Raw genomic sequence first — 23,868 nt, forward strand, 5'->3', positions numbered from 1 at the left:
TTTTCATTTAGAGGGGTTGAACTTGATGGACTTTGTCTTTTTCAACCCAATTTAACTATGTAACTATGTAACAGAAAAGCCGGCTATTCATTCTGCTGCACATGTGTTGGCCCCAAGATTTTAAATGAGTATTGCTCCATGGTGTTTCTGAGAAGAACAATGGGTGGGGACAGGAACATCGGCCCCAGGGTATTAGGTTATAAACGATTACAATAACTTAGGGGTGCAAGTCATTGGGACTTTCCTTCTCCTTTAGGCTAAGGGCAGACGGGCAGATTCAGGAAGATTTAGTCGCCTGGCGACTAATCGCCTCTTCTGCAGGGCGACAATCGCTTGAACTGGTGATTTCGGAAATCGAAGCGCCGCGAGTGCATTGCGCTGGCATTTTCTCATTCAAGCAGGCGGAAGGCAGGAAAAAGGCAGTTCGGGGAGATTGTCACCTCGCAGAAGAGGCGATTAGTCGCCAGGGCGACTATATCTCCATGAATCTGCCCGTCTGCCCCTACCCTTAAAGGAGAAGGAAAGCTACTGAAGCAGTTTATTGCCAATAGATTAGACACAGTAGTGCAAGATATAACACTATATCAATTCGCAGAATGCTTTACCATACCTGAGTAAACAGCTCTAGAAGCTATCTCTGTTTGTTTAGGCTAGCAGCTGCCACATTAGCTTGGTGTGACATCACTTCCTGCCTGAGTCTCTCCCTGCTCACTCACAGCTCTGGGCTCATATTACAGCAGGGAGGGAGGGAAGGAGGGAGAGAGAGAGAGGAGCAAACTGAGAATACTCAAGCCCTAGCCCTGGAGGTTTATGCTGAAAACAGGAAGCCTGATACAGAACACAATAAGAAATGTGTTGTTTCTTTTGACAGAGGACTCAGAGCAGCATGAGTTTGTGAAGTTTACTGGTGTATTTATATAGACCTTTCTACTAAAGCTTACTAAACTTTAGCCTTTCCTTCTCCTTTAATGGTGCATAACATCAGGGCTGCCATTGTGGGGGGTTGAGAGTGGGTCTGTTGTCCTGAGCCTGGTAAGTTAAAAATAACCTATGTTAAAAATTAATTTACATAACAACTTCCGTAAAAGACTTCATTGACTTGTCTAGATATGTAACTTACAGTACATAGAAACTTACATATTAAGCAATGACAGTGCAGAACAGTGTGAGAGCAGTAGATAGGTAGGGTTTATATTGCCTTGCCCTATGCCTATGAATGGTTGCACATATTTACTGTATATGAATTAGGAGCAAGGAATAGAGTACAGAGGCTCAAGGGACCCCAGTACTACTTCTCTTTTTATAAAATCAAGTCTAACATGTACATTAAAAAGGCAGATCTATAGGAATCATTCACTAAAGTGGTATAAGTGGCAAGTGGGTAAGAAATCACTGGCACTCAAAGGGCAGGTGCAAGCAGGGACAGGCCCTTGCGTTTATTCACAGAAAAAGCAACGTTTCGGGGTCAGACCCCTTTATCAAGTTATCAAGTTATGCTTGATAAAGGGGTCTGACCCCGAAACGTTGCTTTTTCTGTGAATAAACGCAAGGGCTTGTCCCTGCTTGCACCTGCCCTTTGAGTGCCAGAGGATGCCGACCCCCCCCCCCCGTCTCCGTGCACCGGGCAATCACCACGAAGGCCAGGGAGTGCGAGAAGAGCTTTTCATAAGTGGCAAGTGCCATTTAGCACAACCCACTGTCTTTTTCCCCTACAATGTGACGCAGAGCCGTGGGGTTGCAAACTGGGCATGAGCAAAACTAATTACAATTTAAACAGATTAATTAGTGGCCCTTAAATTTTAACTTTACCTTTAACTTAGGTTCAAGTAATTGGAACGGCTTTTTCCTAAGTGAATATCAGGGGGAAATCATCTGATCTGAGGAAAAAAACCCATAATAGGCATTACTAATTATTCTAGTTTCATCTTGTCCTAGCTGAGCACAAGCTGTATAGAAGGGAGAAACAACTATACCAATTATTACAACATAATGTACTGGTTGTCTGATTAATGTTCCTGCATTCAGTACTGGGAATACAAACAGTACCAGTCCTGATAGCATCTCAGAACAGGGAGCTTCCGAGACATGCTGATGGCTTCCCCTACAGCTGTTGCAGAAGTGATGGCACAATAGTAAATGAGACAGACGAATGGAATGGCTTACTGGAATGCAAGTTATTCTATTGCCTGTTACTTATATTATTTAGACATTGGTATGCACTGAAGTCCAGGCCTTATAGAGCTTTATCAGCCTAAAATAATTATCACCTATTAATTAAATGAATCCCAGCTTCTTCTTTAGGCAGATATACACTGGAAGACGCGCTAGTTTGGCTAGGTTGCCAAAGAGCGAATCTTACCTCCAACAGGCCCACCTTGGGTGGGCGATAGGTAATGCGATTGATTGGCCCTAGGGTCAAATGATCGCATTACAATGGAGGGGAAACAAAAAGTCAGTGCGAGGACTGCATCAATGAGCCGATGCGGTCCTCAATCAGACAGAAAGATCAGGCCTCCCCGGTTGAGATCTGCCTGATTTCTGGCCAGGCCCTGATTTGTGGTGAGGCCACATAGGCCCAGGCCTAGGGCGGCACATTTTTCGGGGCAGCATGCCGCCCAGCATGCGACTACATGAGTTTGTGCGGGCGGGCGATAGGACCGCACGGATCGTGCCACCTAGGGTGCCCGCCCAGCAAATCCGGCGCTGTTTCTGGCCAGATATTGATCGGGGAGGCCCATACATGTGCAGATAAGCTGCCAAATCAGTCTTAAGGACCTGAATCGGAAACTATAAATTTGCCAGTGTATGGCCACACCACAGTTTTCTTGTACATAGAAAAGTAAAGTGAATGCACACATTAGAGGTATGATATCTAAAGTCCCGAATGCTTGTGACCTGGGCTTTCTTTTTATACAGTATATACAGTAAGGGATCTTTATAATATTTACTAACACTGTTAGTTAACTTTATTTAAAGTATTTAAACATTAAAAAACAATGTTTTAACTAACTTTTGCCATCAAAATACATGTAAGTAGTCAAAGAATTACAGTTATTGGATCTGTGTTCTGAATTACGAAAATGCCATCTCCCATAGACTCCATCTTAATCAAATAACTCAAAATTTTAACAATGATTTCCTTTTTTCTCTTTAATAATAATAAAACTGCACCTTGAATGTAATCCTGGCAAAGATATACTTAGTCCTTATTGGAGATTAAAAAAAATTCCATTGGGTTTAATTAACCTTAAAATAATTTTTTAATAGACTTAAGGTGTGGAGGTTCAAATAACAGGAAAGATCCCATGTCTGGAAAACCCCAAGTTCTGATCATTCTAAATAACAGGTCCCCTTTGTGTATTCGCTTAAATTGGACTCAGAGCTTTCTGGATTGTGGGTTTCCAGATACCAGATCGCATACATGAATTGAGAAACAATATATTTGTCATTTTAATAGTAATATTTATATTATTATGCATTAATTTTTTTTATGTGGTACAAAGGTTAAACAGATTTTTTTCCAAAAATATGAACGATTGCACAATTCTTTTTCTTTCTTTCTTTCTTTCTTTCTTTCTTTCTTTCTTTCTTTCTTTCTTTCTTCATTTAAAAAAAAAAAAACCCTACACATCTTCCAGTTACCGTAACCATGTCCCTACCAGGCAGAGTTATAGGAATGTGTTAGAGCCAGATGCTCAGTCATGACTCAGCTGAGAGAAATCTTATGACATTTCGGCATGTACAGGATATAGTATAGAGTGAGTGTGGGAGGCTGCTGTGTCTGTGGGGAATGTTAGGGGAGGGCAAGAATCTTCTAACAGTGTCCAGACAAAGACTGACCCTTGTACACAATGGCCTCTTACCCAGTAACCTCTCACCTACTTTATGTGGAGAGATGCAGGGAAACAACAGTCACAGAGGTCTGTTAGGGAGGTCTCATGCATTTCACTCTCACCCTCTTACTACAAGCCCTTCATCATGAACATTTCTCAATCTAATTATCACCAATGGTTTTGTTTTTTTTAATGAGATGTTTATATGTGTTTTCCATTGATAGGAACCACAAAAGAATGTTTAAATAAACCAGGGTTACTCTCCTTTTGCTGAATGTCTATTTTTAGTCAGGGCTATCTTAAGGGGTTTTGTTGAACTTTTACAAGAAAATATAAACAAGGGGGAAGCTTGCTAAGATGACAAACATTGTGAGGTATCAGTTGATGTTTACGAAGAGTTGGGGGCATTTTGTACCTCAGGGAAAATTCCGTTTGTTAAAATGGCTGCAATTTCATTTGTATTTTGATGCAAATTCGTCTAGAACTTTCAGAGTGGGGTTGCATAACAAGAGCATGTATTAAAAATGATGCTTGAATCCGATTCACTGGCCACACGTCTGGTGGACCTTCTGGATGTATGACCTCTAAGTGCATGTTTGCATACAAGTAAATCGATGAATTTGGGAAATATGTGCTCTACAATGTTTTGGGGGTTTGTTTGTATCAGTGTTGTCCAACATGCAGGCAAAGTAGGGATGCCACCCTACCCTTTGTCTGAATCAAACTGTGGACAAAGGAGGCTGGTTTATAATGTCAGTGGCTGGATTGGTGATTTGGGTTGCTTGGTGACATTTGGGGCAGACCAATGACATTGGGGTGGACCTATGGCTTTTGGGGTCGGGGTTATAACCTCACATGCTGCGTGGTTGGGGGGACTTTGCCTGGTTTTTCAGTAGGGATGCACCGAATCCACTAATCCGCCAAATATCGAACCGAATCTGAATCCTAATTTGCCATTTACTAGGGATTCACAGAATCCCAGATTTGGTTTGGAATTCAGCCGAATCCGTGACTTTTATCAGCAGGATTCAACCGAATCCATGTGCCTGGCCAAATTCAAACCATTTAAATCACGTGACTTTTCGGCAAGGAATTTTTTTTCGACTTTGAACCCTTCCTTACCCTAATTTGCAGTGGTTTAGGATTCAGCCAGATCCTACATGAAAGGTTTGAGATTCAGCGTATCCCAAAATAGCGTATTCAGCGTTTCCCACCACTTACTCACTTACAAGAAGTGTTCTTGGGATGCTCTGGTGACATAATATTTTTCTTAAAATCGAATGTACAATTATCAAGCTCAGATGTATTATCCATATATAACCAGATTTTTTCCCTTACCATCTGACAGGACAGAAGCAGTAGATAGGCCACCTATTTCTTTAGGATGAGCCTCCAGTGATATGTAATGTACATGGCCGTTTGCTGGGCAGAAGAGTTTCTTGAATGAACTTGCAGTCAGTATTTACTCTAAGTGCAAATGATTAATGGTGGCAGATGGAGCATTCATTTAAAAGACTTCATTATGAATCTGTGAGAAAGTTGTTTGCCTTATTTGGAGCAGGAAAGGCTCAGTATAATCGCCGTGAACTTTATTCCACATTGATAACAGTTATGTTGTTTGTATATCCCAATGGTGCAGCCCAAGAATTCACATATTTATTCTGTAATTACCTGTTACAGAGATAGATGTTGTTACTATTACTTTCACAGGTTGCCATTTTCACATGGCAGCTAGTTCAGCTAGAATTATTAAGAATTCCTTAAGGTGGTTGTTCACCTTCAAATAACTAGTTGTTTTCAGATAGATCACCAGAAAAAAAGACCTTTCCCAATGACTTTCTATTTTCTATGTGTGACTGTTTCTAATATTGAAGTGTAAAGTGTCATTTTTCACCTTCTGAAGCAGCTCTGGGAGGGGGGGTCGCCAACCCTGTAAACTGTTCAAAACTGATACATTTAGTTGATACATTTCTTATCTTGTCCCTGCTGAGCAGAATCTCTGGGTTTCATTACAGGCAGCTGTTAGACTTGATACAATAGTTGCTAATACTCCAGAGATGCTGCTGAGAAATGTATCAACTAAATGTTGCAAAATTGTAACAGTTTATAATCTGCACCCGAATTACTGAGCTGCCAGACTCAAACACCAGAGACACAAACATTCAATTTTAAACTTAGATTTTGGAAAAACAGTAAAAAATAAGTAATGGAAAGTAATTGAAAAAAAGTCTTTATTTCTATTAACAATCTGAAAACAAATTAACTGAAAAAAGTGTTTGGAAGGTGAACAACCCTTTTAATATGGGGAGTTGCTGCAGTCTACTGTATGTCTGAGAACACATTTTCAATTCTTTGTGAAGATATTTAATTCTTTGCTTTGTTTCTTTCAGATGCAGATGAAATGCTGTCACTGTGACTCTCGGCAGCCTTTTACAGAGATCAGTCACCGAATTACTAATGTGCTGTCTCCCACTGGCCATCTTCGTTGCTGGCAATCTTCCAATGGTAAGACCCAGGGAAAGAAGCTAGTTCTAAGGTTAAAGGGATACTGTCATGGGAAAACATGTTTTTTTTCAAAACACATCAGTTAATAGTGCTGCTCCAGCAGAATTCTGAACTGAAATCCATTTTTCAAAAGAGCAAACAAATTTTCTTATATTCAATTTTGAAATCTGGCATGGGGCTAGACATATTGTCAGTTTTCTAGCTGCCCCCAGTCATATAACAGCAGCCTAACAACAGAACAATGGGAAGGTAACCAGAGAGCAGCTCCCTACGACAAGATAACAGCTGCCTGGTAGATCTAGGAACAGTTCTCAATAGTAAAAGCTAAGTCCCACTGAGACTGATTCAGTTACATTAAGTAGGAAAAATAACAGCCTGCCAGAAAGTAGTTCCATCTTAAAGTGCAGGCACAAGTCAAGTGCAGAAGTCTGCTGGAGTAGCACTTTTAACTTTTTTGAAAAAAACATGTTTTTCCATGACCATATCCCTTTAATGTCCACACTTGGAAAAATGCTGTTAAAGGGATACTGTCATGGGAACACTTCAATGCTGCTCCAGCAGACTTCTGCACTGAAATCTGTTTTTCAAAAGAGCAAACTGATTTTTTTTTATATTTCATTTTGAAATCTGACATGAGGCATGTTGTCAATTTCCCAGGTGCCCCCCTCATGTGACTTGTGCTCTGATAAACTTCAGTCACTCTTTACTGCTGCACTGCAAGTTAGAGTGATATCACCCCCCCCTTCCTCCCCCCCCCCTCCCCCAGCAGCCCATCAGCACAACAATGGGAAAGTAACCAGGTAGTGTGAGTGGGTGTCAGCATGGTTTTATGCGTAATAGATCTTGCCAGACTAACTTAATTTCTTTTTATGAGAAAGTAAGCAGGGACCTCGATTCTGGGATGGTAGTGGATGTGATTTACTTAGACTTTGCTAAAGAATTTGATACAGTGCCACACAAAAGGTTACTGGTTAAATTAAGGAATGTTGGCCTGGAACATAGTATTCCTGGATAGAGAACTGGCTAAAAGATTACAAAGAGTGGTGGTAAATGAAACATTTTCTAACTGGACCAGTGGAGTACCGCAGGGCTCTGTACTAGGTCCCTTGCTTTTCAACTTGTTTTTTAATGACCTGGAGGTGGGCATGTAAAGTACTGTTTCTATATTTGCAGATGATATTAAATTGTGCAGAACTATAGGTTCCACATAGGATGCTGTCACTTTACAGAGTGATTTGTTGGGAAACTGGGCAGCAAACTGGAAAATGAGATTCAATGTTGATAAATGCAAGGTTATGCACTTTGGCAAAAATAATATAAATGCAAGTTATACACTAAATGGCAGTGTGTTTGGAGTTTCCTTAAATGAGAAGGATCATGGGTTTTTGTAGATAACAAGTTGTCTAATTCTGGGCAGTGTCATTCTGTGGCTACTAAAGCAAATAAAGTTCTGTCTTGCAAAAAAAAGGGCATTAACTCAAGGGATGAAAACATAATTATGCCTCTTTATAGGTCCCTGGTAAGGCCTCATCTGGAGTCTGCAGTGCAGTTTTGGGCTCCAGTCCTTAAGAGGGATATAAATGAGCTGGAGAGAGTGCAGAGACATGCAACTAAATTGGTTAGAGGGATGGAAGACTTAAATTATGAGGGTAGACTGTCAAGGTTGGGGTTGTTTTCTCTGAAAAAAGGCTCTTGCGGGGGCCATGATTACACTTTACATTTAGAGGACATTATAGATAAATAGCAGGGGACCTTTTTACACATAAATTGGATCACTGTACCAGAAGCCACCACTTCAGACTAGAAGAAAAGAAATTTCATTTGAAGCAACGTAGGGGGTTCTTCAAAGTTAGGACAGTGAGATTGTGGAATGCACTGCCGGGTGATGTTGTGATGGCTGATTCTGTTAATGCCTTTAAGAATGGCTTGGATTATTTCTTGGACACACATAATATTAAAGGCTGTTGTGATACTAAACTATATAGTTAGTATAGATATGGGTAAAAATAATTTAGTTGAAAGTAGGGAAGGGTGTGTGTATGGATGCTGGGTTTTCATTTGGATGGGTTGAACTTGATGGACTTTGTCTTTTTTCAACCCAATTTAACTATGTAACTATGTAACAGCTCCCTGGTAGATCTAAGAACAGCACTCAATTGTAAAAATCTATGTTCCACTCTGACTCTTCAGTTACATTGAATAGGAGAAATAAAAGCCTGCCAGAAAGCAGTTCCATCCTAAAGTGCTGGATCTTTCTGAAAGCACATGACCAGGCAAAATGAGATGGCTGCCTACACACCAATATTAAAACTAAAAAACACACTTGTTCGGTTAGGAAATACATTTTACATGGTAGAATGAATTATTTGCAGTGTAATTTATACATAAAAACAACATAAAAATTACTTAATATGCATGTGGTCGTATTTATACAGTGTATAGGGCAAGAGAACACTTCGAGCAGGGTCTTCCAAAAATACAGACATATTCTGTTTATACATTATATCCACTTCAAGTGATTTTTGCCATCCCATTCAGCCCATTTTAAAGTTGTTATCTGTAAAGAAGGAAGCAAATAGGCAGAATTATCTATTCTAAATGTTCCTTTTCAAATACAATTCTCTTTAATAATCATAAATGTATTAACCTGTTGGCTCAGACCAGGGGTAGGCAAAATGCGGCTCCGGAGCCTCATGCGGTTTTTCAGCCTGCTTGCTGTGGCTCAGTCTTGAGGCTTTGCCTGTCATGTCGTCTATACAGCCCTCGCACCTGCTGGCGGCTTCTTGATTGTGCGACCATGGTACGCTAATGGTTAGCTTACTGAGGTCACACACTCACGAAGCCACCAGCAGGTGCGAGGGCTGTATAGATGTCCCAGGAGTGACAGGCAAGACCGAGCTGCAGCAAAATGATTCATCATGGTCCTTGCCGCGGTCACACACTCAAGATCAGCATGGAGCTTCAGAAATAGAAGTCACATTAAACAGATGAGAACACTAGCATTTAATAGGGCTATTCAGTGTTTATTTCAAAGTAGGCCTGCACATGAAATAGCATATATAATCAATTAGGGTCAGTTTTCTTAAAAAGTACTAAATTGCTTTCATTATTCTTGCTATAAATTTGTTGCTTCTTTTAACCATTCTAGAGCCCTCGGCCAGCCAGTATGTTAATGGAACGATCATCTTAGATCGAATGATCGAAGGAAAAAGTCGTTCGATCGAATGATTTTCCTTCGATCAGAAATTGCTTAGAAAGCTTATGGGGAAGGTCCCCATAGGCTAACATTGGTGCTCAGTAGGTTTTAAGTGGCAAAGTAGGTAGTCAAATTTTTTTTTAAAGAGACAGTGCTTCGACTATCGAATAGTCGAATAGTGGAACGATTTTTAGTTTGAATCGTTCAATTCAAAGTCGTAGTCGAAGGTCAAAGTAGCCTATTCGATGGTCGAAGTACACAAAAAAAACTTTGAAATACAAAGTTTTTTTTACTGTGAATCCTTCACTCGAGCTTAGTAAACGTTCCCCTTAATATAGCACCAGAGCCTATGGGCCCTTCAACTAAGTACATGTGAAACATACAGTTATATGGCTGTTAGTGATTGTCTCCTTGTCTTGCTCCAGATAGGGTTCAGCCCAATGGAACTTGCTTTCTCTGTTCCGCTATCCCACAGTCAAAGAATACAACTTAAGAGCAAATATACTTTCCCTTTATTTAGCATGAAACTATGTTTTAGTTATACTATGAGAGATATCTGGCTGAGTTTGGAAACTAATGGTTCACACCAAACCACGCTTGAATGGAACTTTGATGTAAAACATCACATGTGTTTGTTACTTTGCCTCTCTTATTAATAGCAGCTTAATCTGTATGTAAGCTCAGTGACCCCAGTAGCTCTGCGCTGTGCTGTGCTGACCTTTTTAATGACTTGCCCTGGAGGCCAGCCGATGAGAACTATCCAAATGAGTGCAGAAGTAAGTGTTATTCATTCATGTGTATGTAAAGAATATTACTCATATTAGGACAATGCATGCCCTACTGTATGAGTTTATCATTAGTCATCAGTGCAGTTTGTAACTTAAAATAAGACCAATATAATATTCAGAGGAAATCTATATGAAGGGATGGTTGTACTTGTACTTTGGCTTTTTATATGGGGGTCTAAATAATGAATGACTCTTAACATAAAGGTGCAAAATGTGCTATATTTCTAGTCATCTATAGCAACCAATTAGCAGGTAGCATTTTCTACTCACCTCGCCTGTTTAAAAGCTAGCATCTTTTGTTGCTATAGGTTACTGCACCTGGACATAATCTGTCCATTTTATTGGAAATGGGCAGCTACATTTCCTTAAAAGGGGGACATTTATTTCTTGATTTGTATAAACTTTTTCAAAGTGCACACATAATTGCATTATAAGAGTATGGTTGGTTGTTTGGGGTCCATTTCACTCTTCTTGCAGTACCAGGTGAAATACCAGGTGGTAAAAAAATAACAGACAGAGCATGTTGTGGAATAATGTTTGGGTTTGGTGAGTTGCCCTTCGGATCTTTGCTAACAAAGATCCTGTTCAATAGCTGGTAAATTGCTGACAATATTTTCTATGGAACATGCACAAGTCTTTGTTGAGTTTCCCAAAAAAAGGGTCTAGACCAAACTGGGCAAACTGTAACTGATTTCTCTTGACCCTAACACCAAACTACTACCAAAACGTAAATGCAATAAAACTGGTACTTTTACCCTTGTGTATTAATTCTGGTATCCCGACACCTTGCTTCCATCCAAAGCCATCAATATGTGCTTTCAAAGTATAGGTGTGGATACAAAATAGTGCAGACATTCTGCTGCAAAGGTGCCTTTATTCACAAACACGTCATCTTTCGAGCCTACAAGCTCTTGTACACTTGATTGTGAATAAAGGCACCTTTGCAGCAGAATCTCTGCGCTATTTTGTATCCACACCTACACTTTGGAACCACGTACCACCAAAACCACCAACAATACGCAAAAATGTACCCAGGGTCCCAATATGTAGCCAGCAGTGGTCTTATTATCTATGGCAAACTGTTTTCTACATTTTCCTTTAGATTTAAATGGTAATGCAATCGAATCGATTTGTATAATTAGAATTTGTGCAGAACTGTGAGCAGCAGTAGGTGTTTTTTCATTTCAGTGCTAAAATTAAAATGGCACATGGATCCAACTTCTGTGAGCAGCAGTTTTACAAGTTAAACCCCAGTGGATTTATGTCTCCATCTACACAATACATAATGTCTAAGGAATGATGATAATGTCTGGCTGCAATTCATCTCATGAGTTCCTTGGGTGCAGACTTGTATATAATGTTAACTATTGATGCACTATAATGTTCAATAATAGCTGCCTTCATGGAAGCAACTTAAGTAATATGAATATATATGTTTGAGTTTGTTTGTTGATTATTTTAAAAATTATTACAAATGTAAAATACTACATAATAAAAATAGTCAGCTATGTAGAGTGTTAAGACCAAACAGTGTATAATTGGCTGTATGAGCTTATTTACCAAGGTTAGCGTTATTATAAAGTTTCCTATCCAGACAAGAGCCTTTTTATTTATCAGAACTTATTATATTTGCTCTGGTTAGAGTGACACCAAAATGTTCTTTATCCTTGGATTTATTCTAACCTCCTTTCCCCTTTCCCTATGCAGCTGATTGAAGGAGAAGGAAAGGTTAAAATTAAGTAAGCTCTATCAGAAAGGTCTATATAAATACACCAGTAATTAAACCCTCAACGTAATGCTGCTCTGAGTCCTCTGTCAAAAGAAACAACATATTTCTTTCCTTCTATTGTGTACACATGGGCTTCTGTATCAGACTTCCTGTTTTCAGCTTAAACCTCCAGGGCTAAGGCTTGCGCATGCTCAATTTGCGTAAGAAGTAAGCAGGCAAGAAGTGATGTCACAACAAGCTAATATGGCAGTTGTTATCCTAAACAAACAGAGAGAGCTTCTAGATCTGTTTACTCAGGTATGGTAAAGCATTCTGCAGAATATGTGTTATAGCTTGCACTATTGTGGCTAGCCTATTGGCAATAAACTTCTCCAGTAGCTTTCCTTCTTCTTTAATGACTAGCAACAGGCATTTCAATGGTGAAAATCAATTCCGGACTTTCTGCTGGTTGCAAAAATAACATTTCAAGTGAATATTATGTGTAATTTGTAGTTTCTGGCTCAGCTTGTGTGTAATTTTATGTAAAGGAAAAAACACCACCATTTAACCTCTTTGTGTTCACCTTACCAGCTGCAGGCTCACATTCTGGGGCCAACCATTTGTTTTAGGTGCTCATGAGCAATTGCTGTAATATGTGATTTAGGTTCCAAGACTGGATGGGTTGCTACCCTTAGAGGGGCCTAGTGATATAAAAGGGTGGCTCACTAACCATATAATGTGTGATTTGGAATGCCTTGTGCACTCTCCTAGATACTCATGGAAGGATAGCAGGGTGATTCTTACAAACTAAAATTTAAACTAAACTTACACTGAGTTGAGCTTGAACTCAAAAGTCTGCACACCTCTGGCCTTCTGTTTGCTGAATAATTGCTGTTAGCAGGCTGCAGGAAGAAAGCGAATCTAGAAATGATCTAGAAAATGACGTGAAAAATGTTATGAAATCTATACAGACATAGGTGTAATAAAGTCTCATTCTTGTATTCAAATACCTTCTTGCTTCTCCTTTGGCTTGCTTTATATAATGACTAACAATACCAATCTGATTACATTCTGATAATTTTGCCATCAAATATCATTTTTGCCATCTGTGCCAGGAGTTAAATCAGGTTAATGTGGCCATAAATGCAAAGATCTGCTGTTTTGGCAAGTTCATGGCATGGTTGGCCACCCATGTGTCAGAGCCAAAGATCACATCATACAGCAGGGATACCACCTGTCCAACTTTTCCCTGGGCTTTCACTTCTTCTGGGTTTCAAAGCTCTGAAGCCTGGGCAAATGTTTGGGACAGCGAAATCCTTTCACATCGCACAGAATCCCGGCTACCTTATGGCATAAGCAGTATTTTATTTCCATCTAGTGGCCTTTTTTGAGATGTGCAGGAACTGAGTGCAATCAGAAACACAAAGGGGTCTCTTTATCATGCTGTGGATATTGAAAAGATGGTGTACAAAAATAGACGGCTTCTGGATTAAAGTATCGGATCTTATTCGGTCAATATTTCCACAAATGGTTGAACTCAGTCCAGATCTGGCGCTGCTTAATTTAAATATGGAGTCTCTACCGTATGGTAGTAACGTGGTTGTTTCTCACATCTTAACAGCCGCAAGATATACAATAGCCAAGAACTGGAAAGGTGTGCAAGATCCACAGATCCAGGAGGTTATAAACAGAGTTGATACTCAAGCGTGGATGGAAATTATGTATCAGAAAAATTTGGGGAATTATGCAAAAGTGTATGGCCATTGGAAATATTGGTTGAATAGGATACGTAATAACCCTGTTGACATTGTTTAGATAGCTGATGCTTTGTGTAGCAATTAGTATGTTACAATTGATTCTGAGATTGTGTGAAACCTTGCAATTACTTAAGCTTTTATAAACATTTGTACCTTGTATCCAATGTTTATACATGTACCTTGTAATTTTTCTTTTCACTTTTCTTAAAACCAATAAAAATTACTTTTGAAAAAAAAAAAAAAAGATGGTGTAAAATAAATAGCAGATTTATTTTAAAGCTGTGTATTTTTTATGCCTTCCAAAAGTGGTATTTTATGCAGATATTTTCGACTGTTATAGCGTATGCAGGTAACAAGTAAACAAGTGTTATTTCACAGATCAAAAAAGCAGCTACTGCTTTTTACGTTGGATTTCTAAACAGAAAACCTTTATGCCGCTATGTGTGGCTGCAATTAAGGTCATTGCACTGGCTCTCAGTCTCAACCTGTCCTAGGTCTTTTTACTTTTATGCATATCCAAAACTGCATCCCAGACGACACAGTCAGTATTTTCTATCAACCTAATGATCCATATAGATAAAGCTCACACAAACACCTTCTTCTACAAGATTGAATCTCCAATATACAATCAGTTAGATAGCAAGGTTAGCTTATAATCAGTAGATCTCTTTATCAGTAATACAAAACACACTATAATAAGAATTGCAGTTTCAGTTTATTCAGTAGAGATGCAAAGAAAATTTCACACAGGTAAAATGGTTGCTGCAAAATCCATTTAAAGGGGTGATTCACCTTTAAAGGGATACTGTCATGGAAAAAAAAATTTTTTTCAAAATGAATCAGTTAATAGTGCTGCTCCAGCAGAATTCTGCACTTAAATCCATTTCTCAAAACAGCAAACAGATTTTTTCATATTCAATTTTGAAATCTGACATGGGGCTAGACATATTGTCAATTTCCCAGCTACCCCAAGTCACCATGTACCATGTGGCCCCCCTTCAAGTCGCTGACTAACTCAGCTGAAAAGCAGGAAGTAGTGTTCTGGCTATTATATTAGACATAAAGTCACTTCAGCCTTTACACATTACATTTTTGGCTAACTAACTATATTAGAAATATTTTTTATTTTGCACAGCCTACCTATTTACACAGTTTTTATTTTCACACTGAACTATTCCTTTAAGATAACTTTTAGTATGTTATAGAACAGCCCGTTCTAAGCAGCTTTTCAATTTGCCTTCATTATTTTTGTTTATATTTTTTTGTATTATTAGCCTTCCTCATCTGATTCTTTCTAGCTTTCAAATGGGGGTCACTGACCCCATCTAATAGACAAATGTTCTGTAAAGCTACACATCTATTGTTATTGCTACTTTTTTTTACCCCTAGTCATATTCCAGTCTCTTATTGAAACCAGAGCATGCTAAGGTAATTTGCACCCTAGCAATCAGATGGCTGAAAATGCAAACTGGAGAGCTGCTGAATAAAAAGCTAAATAACTCAAAAACCACGAATAATAAAAAATGAAACCCAACTGCAAATTGTTTTTGTGAGTATTACACTCTAGTCTACAGCATACTAAAAGTTAACTCAAAGTTGAACAACCACTTTAATGAGGGCATATGTCAAACCTTTCTCTTCTGAAGCTCTGTTGCATGTATATATCACCTTATATATCAGCTTCTTATAATGATACAATATAAGTCATTACCCAAAATAATCTAGCCTTTTCTCATCACAGGGTGCAACTGTAACAATCATGCTGATAAATGCCACTTTGACCCTGCTGTGTATGAAGCCAGTGGCAGAGTGAATGGTGGAGTGTGCGACAATTGCAGAGACGGCACCACAGGAAGGAACTGTGAGAGATGCCAGCCTGATTATTACAGGAATCCCAACAGAGACATGAGCCCAGAGATGCCTGTATTTGTTAGTCGCCTGACTCGCCTTATATTTGGGATTCCAGTGCCAATGAACATACACATAGAGGGCCCAGTCTGTATACTTTCCTAGTGCTGGGGTAAATATGAGCCCCTCTGCCTGATAGAATTACTTGCAAAACAAAAGTAGAATCATGGTTGTGTTTTAAGGAAATGTAACATTCACCTAAAACAACCACAGCATTCTAATGGGTGCAATGGAGTGCAGTTGTACATCAGCCATGATATTGCCGTACATGCCATTGCCCCATGGTTGCCATCAGGGGGGCACAGGGGGTACTGCTGTAACAGGCACAGACCTAAAGGGGGGCCTGGCTGTGCTGCGTTTTTTGAAATAGCCCGGCCCCCCTGCCGAAGTCCCGAACCGCCGAAGTCCTGAAGAGCCAAAGTCCCGAAGCCGCTAAAAGACCCAAAGCCACGAAAGGAACCGAAGTTGAAGTCCCGAAGCCGCGAAAAGACCCAAAGCCACGAAAGGAACCAAAGTTTAAGTCCTGAAGCCGCGAAAAGACCCAAAGCCACGAAAGGAGCAGAAGTTGAAATCCTGAAGCCGCGAGTTCAGTTCTACTGAACATCAATGTGTGTTTTCTTATTTTATTAAACCCCTGGCCAGCGATGTATTATTTTACTACTCTATAGGCCCCTGCTACCAATATTTTTTTTAAAAAACTTTTATGGGGGGCCCTGGCTGCCAAATTTTTTTAACTTATGGGGGGCCATGATAAACCAATGATTTTTAAAAAACTTTTATTTGGAGCTCTGGCACTAATGTTTTTTTTAAAAAAAACTTTTATGGGGGGCCCTGGCGCCACAGCTTTTTTTTAACTTATAAGGGGGCCCTCACCATCAATGGCTTTTTATAACTTGTGTGATGGGGCTTTGCAGTTTTTAGCACAGATGTCTGTGTGGTCTTTTAACAGTGGTGTGGGGTTGGTGGGATCTAGGGTGGGGCTTGTGGGGTGGGGCCCAGAGGGCCCGGAAAATGATGTTGTGCGGGCCCCCTTATTTCTAGTGATGGCTCTGCATTGCCCTACACTTTCATTATAAATAGCATGCACAGAAAAAGACATAGAATGCACTGAATCCATATTTTTTGAATTTGTCTAAATACTAAATAAAGGCAAAATCTGTGCTAAGGCTTTGCTCTGCCCCTCCTTGATAAGTGGCCCCCAGTGTAAATTTTGTTGTGGATGTAATAGTTTTTTTTTAGCTATGGCATGAGGGTTTGCACCCATGGCTCTGGTTCATATGACTGGCACCAGACAAGGTGAGCTGGGACTGGAGCTGTGAGTTCTGCAATGTTACCGGTGACTTATTGGGTTTTGCTAGGAAAAAAGCCAGATACCAACCTTCATGTATATGCCAGTAGCCAGTATTGGGGATGTAGGTGTGTACTAAAATAGATATTACTAGTAATAGCCCAGGTTCTGGCCTGGCATCAGCACTCCTTATTCAAACAGGTTTGATGACTTAGTTGCCTTTGTAACCCTGACATTAAACCACAACTGTAACTGTATCTTGCAGCATGTGACTGTTACTCAGACGGGAGTATTGATGATGGGAGCTGTGACAATCTGACTGGAGGCTGTAACGAAAATGTTGGTGGGGAACGATGTGACCAGTGCAAGCCAGGATACTACCTCCTGAGTGCTTCCAACCCTCAGGACTGCACCAGTGAGTATCGGAAGAAAAGAATAATTATATTAATTATCACAATGTTCTTGAACAGAGCAGCTTTAGTGTAGGTTATTAAGCAAAACTATATTCATATACCCAATATACGTTAATAAAAGTATTAATTATATTAAGATCCTGCCCCCATGCTAAATAGTGCAATCAGCCTGTGCAGGACCGGAACTAGGGCAGAAGAGAAGAAGCCTAGGGCACAAAGCTTGGAAGTGCCACATACCTCATAAGCAACCTACCCCTAGTCTGCCACGGAAAAATGAGGTACGCGTGTCCTCCTTTGCCACTGAGCCCTGGAACTGTAACAGCATCACATCAAGGTACAATGACTTGTCTTCATTATCAAGCTGTGCAGCACTCTTGATTAGTAAACTCAGACCATCGCCATACCAGGTATTATAAATAACTTGCATGTTTTCCCAGTTTACAACTACTGTTGTGTCCATTTGATTGCAGGTCTTATGGCAATTGCACATATGTGAGACCTTGCTTATGTTGATAGTGTGACCCTGAGCTGGACTTGTCAGCCACTAATTCCACGTGGATAATAAAAAGTATTTTTAGCAGCCTGTGGATGTATAAACTATTTTGTTCTGACCAAGCCACTAGGGGGAAACCAAGGACTTTCTCTTTATAGACTGATTTTGAGTGTTGGACCATTAGTTAATTCTCATGTGTATGCTTTTACATATGGCGCACAAATATCAGTGGATTTAAAATAGTTTGAAAATTGAAACCCTTCCTTAGTAAATTTGAGAAAATACTTTTTTATGGAACGGCTCTTGGAGGTGCCAAGTAAATTCTCTGCTTCTTCTGTGGACTTTTATTTTTACAATCTGTCTATGCACTTCCAGGTTTGTAAGTGTCTTTGTTCTTAAACAACTAGTTCTCTTTCCAAATGCAGTTTTCTTTAGACTGTCAAAATATAACAACCCATCAAATAATTCTTCAGTTTTTCTGCAATATCTACTTTCCACACTTTTTAAAGGGGTAATTCACTTTTAAAACTTTTAGTCTGCTGTTAGTGTCAATGTTTTCTCTATTGGTGCTTATGATATAAGGCCTTTAGCATTTCCTCTGACCTTGCACACATTTGTTTTGGTGGCTCTAGCTGAACCCTCTGTTTTTCCTTTACAGGATGTACCTGTATTCCACAGGGCAGTGAGAGAGACCAGCCATGGGACAGTGAGACTGGTCAGTGCAAGTGTCTCCCAAATGTTGTTGGGCAACAGTGTGACCAGTGTGCTACACACCATTGGAATCTGGCCAGTGGACAAGGCTGTGAGAGTGTGGGTGTCACCCTAGGAACTCTTATAGCCTTCAGTGTAACCAGGTAAGCAGGGGAATTTTAAGACAGTAATCTGAGAAGTTCAGAAAGTGCCCGCACTCTATCTCCGTCGTCCGTTTGTGGGTGTTTGGACCAGCATACCAAAATGTTGTGTCACAAAGCTTTATTAAGCCATCACATGTGCATCCAACGTTTCAGCCCTCATTGGGGCCTCTAGCAAGGATAAAGTGCTAGTGATAATATACCCATACTCTTCAAAAAAAGGCACCAACATGATGCCATTTCCATGGCCATTATGCAATTGGTGCAAAATATCTCAAACAATTACTTATGTGAAAATGTATTGACAATCCCACCACTACGCGTCATTCAAATAAAAATCCAAAAGAACTGCTTACCCGGCAGATACACAATAACACCATCTAAAGATAAAAAGAAAAGCTTTTTTTTTTATTTACTGCAACATATGTTTCAATTTCTTATGAAACAAACATGGACAACTGATACATGGTTTTAACATTAAAATTCTGCCTATTGAAACAGGGGAAGATTCCCTTTTATGTCAAAAAGCAGCTAAGAACCTGTTGTTCATTCAGCCCCTTAGGTGCCACATAATCTAGCTTGTGTATCCAAAAAGCTTCTTTTTTTAATAAGATATTATCTTGACAATGTATTCTACCATGGGGGTGTTGCATGACATTCTCTGTTTGATAGCACATCTTTTTCCTGTCGAGATGTATAAAATAAGAACCTTGTATTAAATCCAGACATGTTATACCCCCCATGCATTTAAACACTCCTGGTCATTGTGTTAAAAAGTGTTGTATGTGTGGTTTTTGAAACTTGTTAACTGGATCAAAAGGACTTAGAATTTCCTTCAAATGACTTCCCCTTTTATTACAGAATTTTGGTTTGACGGGTAATTTTTAGAGATGGATTCATCAGTAGTCAAAAATAAATAAAATTAAGAAATTTGATTTATTCCTTGCCGTTAAGTGAGAAATCCCTCATTGCTAAATGCCCTGTATCCCTTTCATGGTGTTAGTCATTTACTGAAAGGTAACATTTGCCATCTGTTTTTCTGTGCAGGCTACTGGGCAGTGTCTTTGCCGGGAAGGATTTGGGGTACGGTTCTGTACAGAGTGCCCTGACAGGATGAATGGCAACCTACAGACAGGATGCAGAGGTATGTATGTGTGTAATTGTGCAAACACAAAACATTTAAAGGAAATAATGTTGTTCATGACAGCCACGCCATTGAAGCTAAGGCTCACTGAATTTAAAAAAAAATACTGCACATAACGGAAAGAAACCAGTGGCTGGCCAGTGGTTAATACAGTAAATAGTCCTATTGTAAACTTAAAGAGCATTAGAAGATAATTAGTAGTTACACAACCCTATAAAGAAAAAATATAAACATTGGTGGGTACTCCTTGTAGACTTTAAAAATTAATTTAAACATATACTTTACTTAAAGTGGTTGTTCGCCTTCCAACACTTTTTTCAGTTCCGTTGGTTTCAGATAGTTCACTAGAAATAAAGACTTTTTCCAGTTCCTTTCTATTTTCTATGTGTGACCATTTTTCTAATATTGAAGTGTAAGTCTAATTTTTCACTTTTCTTAAGCAGCTGTGGAAGGGGGACTTGCTGACTCTCTAAACCAGGGGTGCCCAAACTTTTTGCAACCATTCAGCTAGACATTCTTTGAACCATTAACATTAAATTACAGGAATTGAGTAATCGTAGCAGTAATATTTGGGCACATTAGTGAGATGATCTGCCACTTGGTCTATACTGCTACCTGTGTGCTGAAGGTGTTAGCAATAGACACATACTGGCACTTAGTGACACCATACTTCTTTAGTTTACTGTACTGGCACATCAGTACGTTTATTGACACCTTCAGCCCTAAAGAAGTATGCGAAAACAGCGCATCTCTATGTGCCAGTATGTGTCTATTGCTAACACCTTCAGCACACAGGCAGCAGTATAGACCAAGTGGCAGATCATTTCACTAATTTACCTTAATATTATCGCTATGGGATTCCTGATTGCACTGTGCTGGGGGCTTATTATTCATTTCATGATGGATGCTGAGGGCCGGTGTTAATTTGAAAAAGGGCCGCAATTGGCCCCCGGGCCACACTTTGGACATGGCTGCTTTAAACTATTCTAAATTGATACATTTAGTTGATACATTTCTTCTGTTTGTCCCTGCTGAGCAGAATCCCTGAGTTTCATTAAAGGGGAAGTCTGGCTTCCAAAACAAAATTTGATAAAGAGGCCAGTGTCGGACTGGGACACCAGGGGCCCACCCAAAAACCTTTGACCAGGGGCCCACCAATTAATCTTAGACCAGGGGCCCTCTATTAGTACTATTTTTCTTCCTCTCCTCACTCAACCTCTATTCTCCTAGTCTCTTTTCTTTACATACTATACTCAATTTTCCATCTATTTAGCCTCTTTGTTCTTATAGAAATAAGGAATGGCCATTAAATAGGCCAAATGTTTAGCAGCATGAGGGCCCACTGACACTTGGGCCCACCAGGACTTTTCCTGGTATCCTGGTGGGCCAGTCCGACACTAAAAGAGGCCCACATAATACAGGAACCCCTAATACAGGGGTCGGGATCTACCTTTTGACCTGGTCAGCAGTAGATCTCAAGAAACTGTCAACACACAGTTTGTCTAAATCACCCTCCTGTTTCATGCTTTTTATTCAGATATTTATGTTACATAAAAAATGGATTTTTAAACATAACAATATACGTTTTCTCATGAATCAATATTTAAGTAATATTTTCTATGAAACAGAATGCTAACAATGCTTTTTTAGATGTAGATCATAATGGGACAACAGCACTAAAAGTAGACCCCGCATTAGTAAATTATGGGCACTCCTGCCCTAATATATACTGTACATCACAGTTACCTGTTTCTTCAAAAACTATGAATAAATTCAATTTTCTATGCTGAAATCCAGCTGGTTAACAGTTCTTCTCTTTCTGCATCATTTGAAATCCTGGCAGGGAAGGAGGGACTAAACACTGATGTTACAGATTGTAACAACTTCTCCACAGCTTACAGACAGCATGCAAGAACTACACAACCCACAATGCATTGCACTGTGATGTTCCTTTCCTTATTAAAATCACGTGTGCAGGGAATTGTGGGGTTTGGAGGATGCAGGCTGAGGACAGCTGGCTGTTGATACAAAGTAACAGTAGTCAGCCAGCTCAGCAAAATAGTCAGAAAGACCAGCAGGAGAGCAGGGGGCTAGGCTTAGGGAACTGTCAGAAACCCTTAAAAACATGAAAAGTCTGCATATTTTTTTAATGATGTATATTGCAAAGTTGCTTGAAATTATATGTACTTTTCATAAAGCTTAAAGCAAAACTATACGCCCCAAACAGTGTAGGTCTCTATAGAAAGATATAGCATAAAACAGCTTATATGTAAAGCCCTGCTTCATGTAAATAAACCATTTTCATAATAATATACTTTTCTAGTAGTATGTTCCATTGGGTTATCTTAAATTTTTTAAAAATAAGGGCCACCCCGTAGGATCGTACAATTCACGATGCACACAAACAAATCAAACAAACTATACTTCTTAGGTCACATTAGCCAATTAACAGACAGAGTTGTTTCTTTTGTTTCAACACTTCTCTTACTTTGCCACTTAATATGATATAAACTATCTGTTGCTTAAGTATTAATTTTGGGGTTATAGTTTTCCTTTAAGTTATGTTTTTATGGAGTTCCCCTTTAAAGGCAACAATAGTTGCTAATACTCCAGAGAAGCTCCTGAGAAATGTATCAACAAAATGTTGCAAAATTGTAACAGTTCAGAGTCTGCGCCTGAATTACCGAGCTGTCAAACTGAAACAACAGAGACAAGAACATTTCACTTTAAACTTAGATTTTGGAACAACAGTAAAAAGTAAAAAATGGAAAGCAAATGAAAAAAGTCTTTATTTCTGGGGAACAATCTGAAAACAAATGCACTGAAAAAGTGTTTGGATGGTGAACATCCCCTTTAAATTACTTTAATTTAAAATGTATTTTATAGTATCCATGTTTTTAAATATATGGCGCATTATTTCAAATAATAGTGTGTATATTTTGAATAGTGGCTTTAGAATTAAGAAAAAGACTTGTAGCATTATAACATTCTGGAGCTATTGGGTGAGGTACTTCTTGGAGTGGAGTATACACAGATTTATTGTCTTACCTTAGGCATTATAGCTGAGGCTCCAGAATGCTGTAACAGGGAGGTTTTTTTCCTTTGTTTTTGGTTTGTGTATTGAATAACCGCCACTTAATATATGGTGGATTATAGGGAAGGGATATTTGACTTCCATCAAATGGAGATGGTAGGAAACATCTAAAAACTATTGTTCACAATCATTTTGTCTCTCGATATTCAGCATGCAACTGTGACTTCCAAAGAACACTTGAGCAAGGCTGTGACAAGGCAACTGGCAGGTGTCTGTGCCAGGCAGGCATAAATGGAGCTCGTTGTGATTCATGCCAGCGTGGGTATTCTGACCCCTTCCCTACTTGCAGAGCCTGCCACCAATATTTCCACTTCTACGACCATGAAATGAATGTACTGAGTTCTGAAACAAAATCATTGCATAATATTATTGCTGGGCAAGGACAAGACTCTGATCTGGGGATGGGACCACCCATGGCAGGAGTTGAGGCTGCACTTCAGCGCATTCAGAGGATTTCCACTGGAACACCCATCTCTGATAATGAGCTGTCTCATGCTGAAATCCAGCTTTCCAGGGTGAGGTAAGATATCTTTTCTGCTCACGTCCCCTCACATTTTTTTCGAAGAGTTTTCATTTGACCTCTGCTTTCCCTTTTGTAATGTCTATATATGTACAATGGAATGGAGGAAGTCTACTAATTAACTCTTGTTTTTTTCTGACCTGATACAGAGGTGATGAACAGCAACTGAATACTGACCTCCCAGATCCCGAGAGCTTTTCATCTCTTTCAAACAATTTACATTCACTACGGACCCAGTTTAACAGAATAAATGTACTTTACCAGAGCAAAAAGCAGCAGCATAGCAGTTCTATCAGCAGTGATGCCTCAGGTAGAGCAGAGTCCCTATGTTACCTGCCCTGACCTCTTTGTGTCCTAAACATATTTACTT

The 23,868-nt window shown here is 39.4% G+C and overlaps 1 pseudogene; it reads left to right on the forward strand.

The window, feature by feature from the left end:
- Positions 1 to 23,868, forward strand: part of LOC108707460 — a 56,253-nt pseudogene that overhangs the window by 9,914 nt on the left and 22,471 nt on the right.

The sequence above is a fragment of the Xenopus laevis genome, chromosome 2L, assembly GCF_017654675.1.
Source record: "Xenopus laevis strain J_2021 chromosome 2L, Xenopus_laevis_v10.1, whole genome shotgun sequence".
In the NCBI taxonomy this organism is placed as follows: domain Eukaryota; kingdom Metazoa; phylum Chordata; class Amphibia; order Anura; family Pipidae; genus Xenopus; species Xenopus laevis.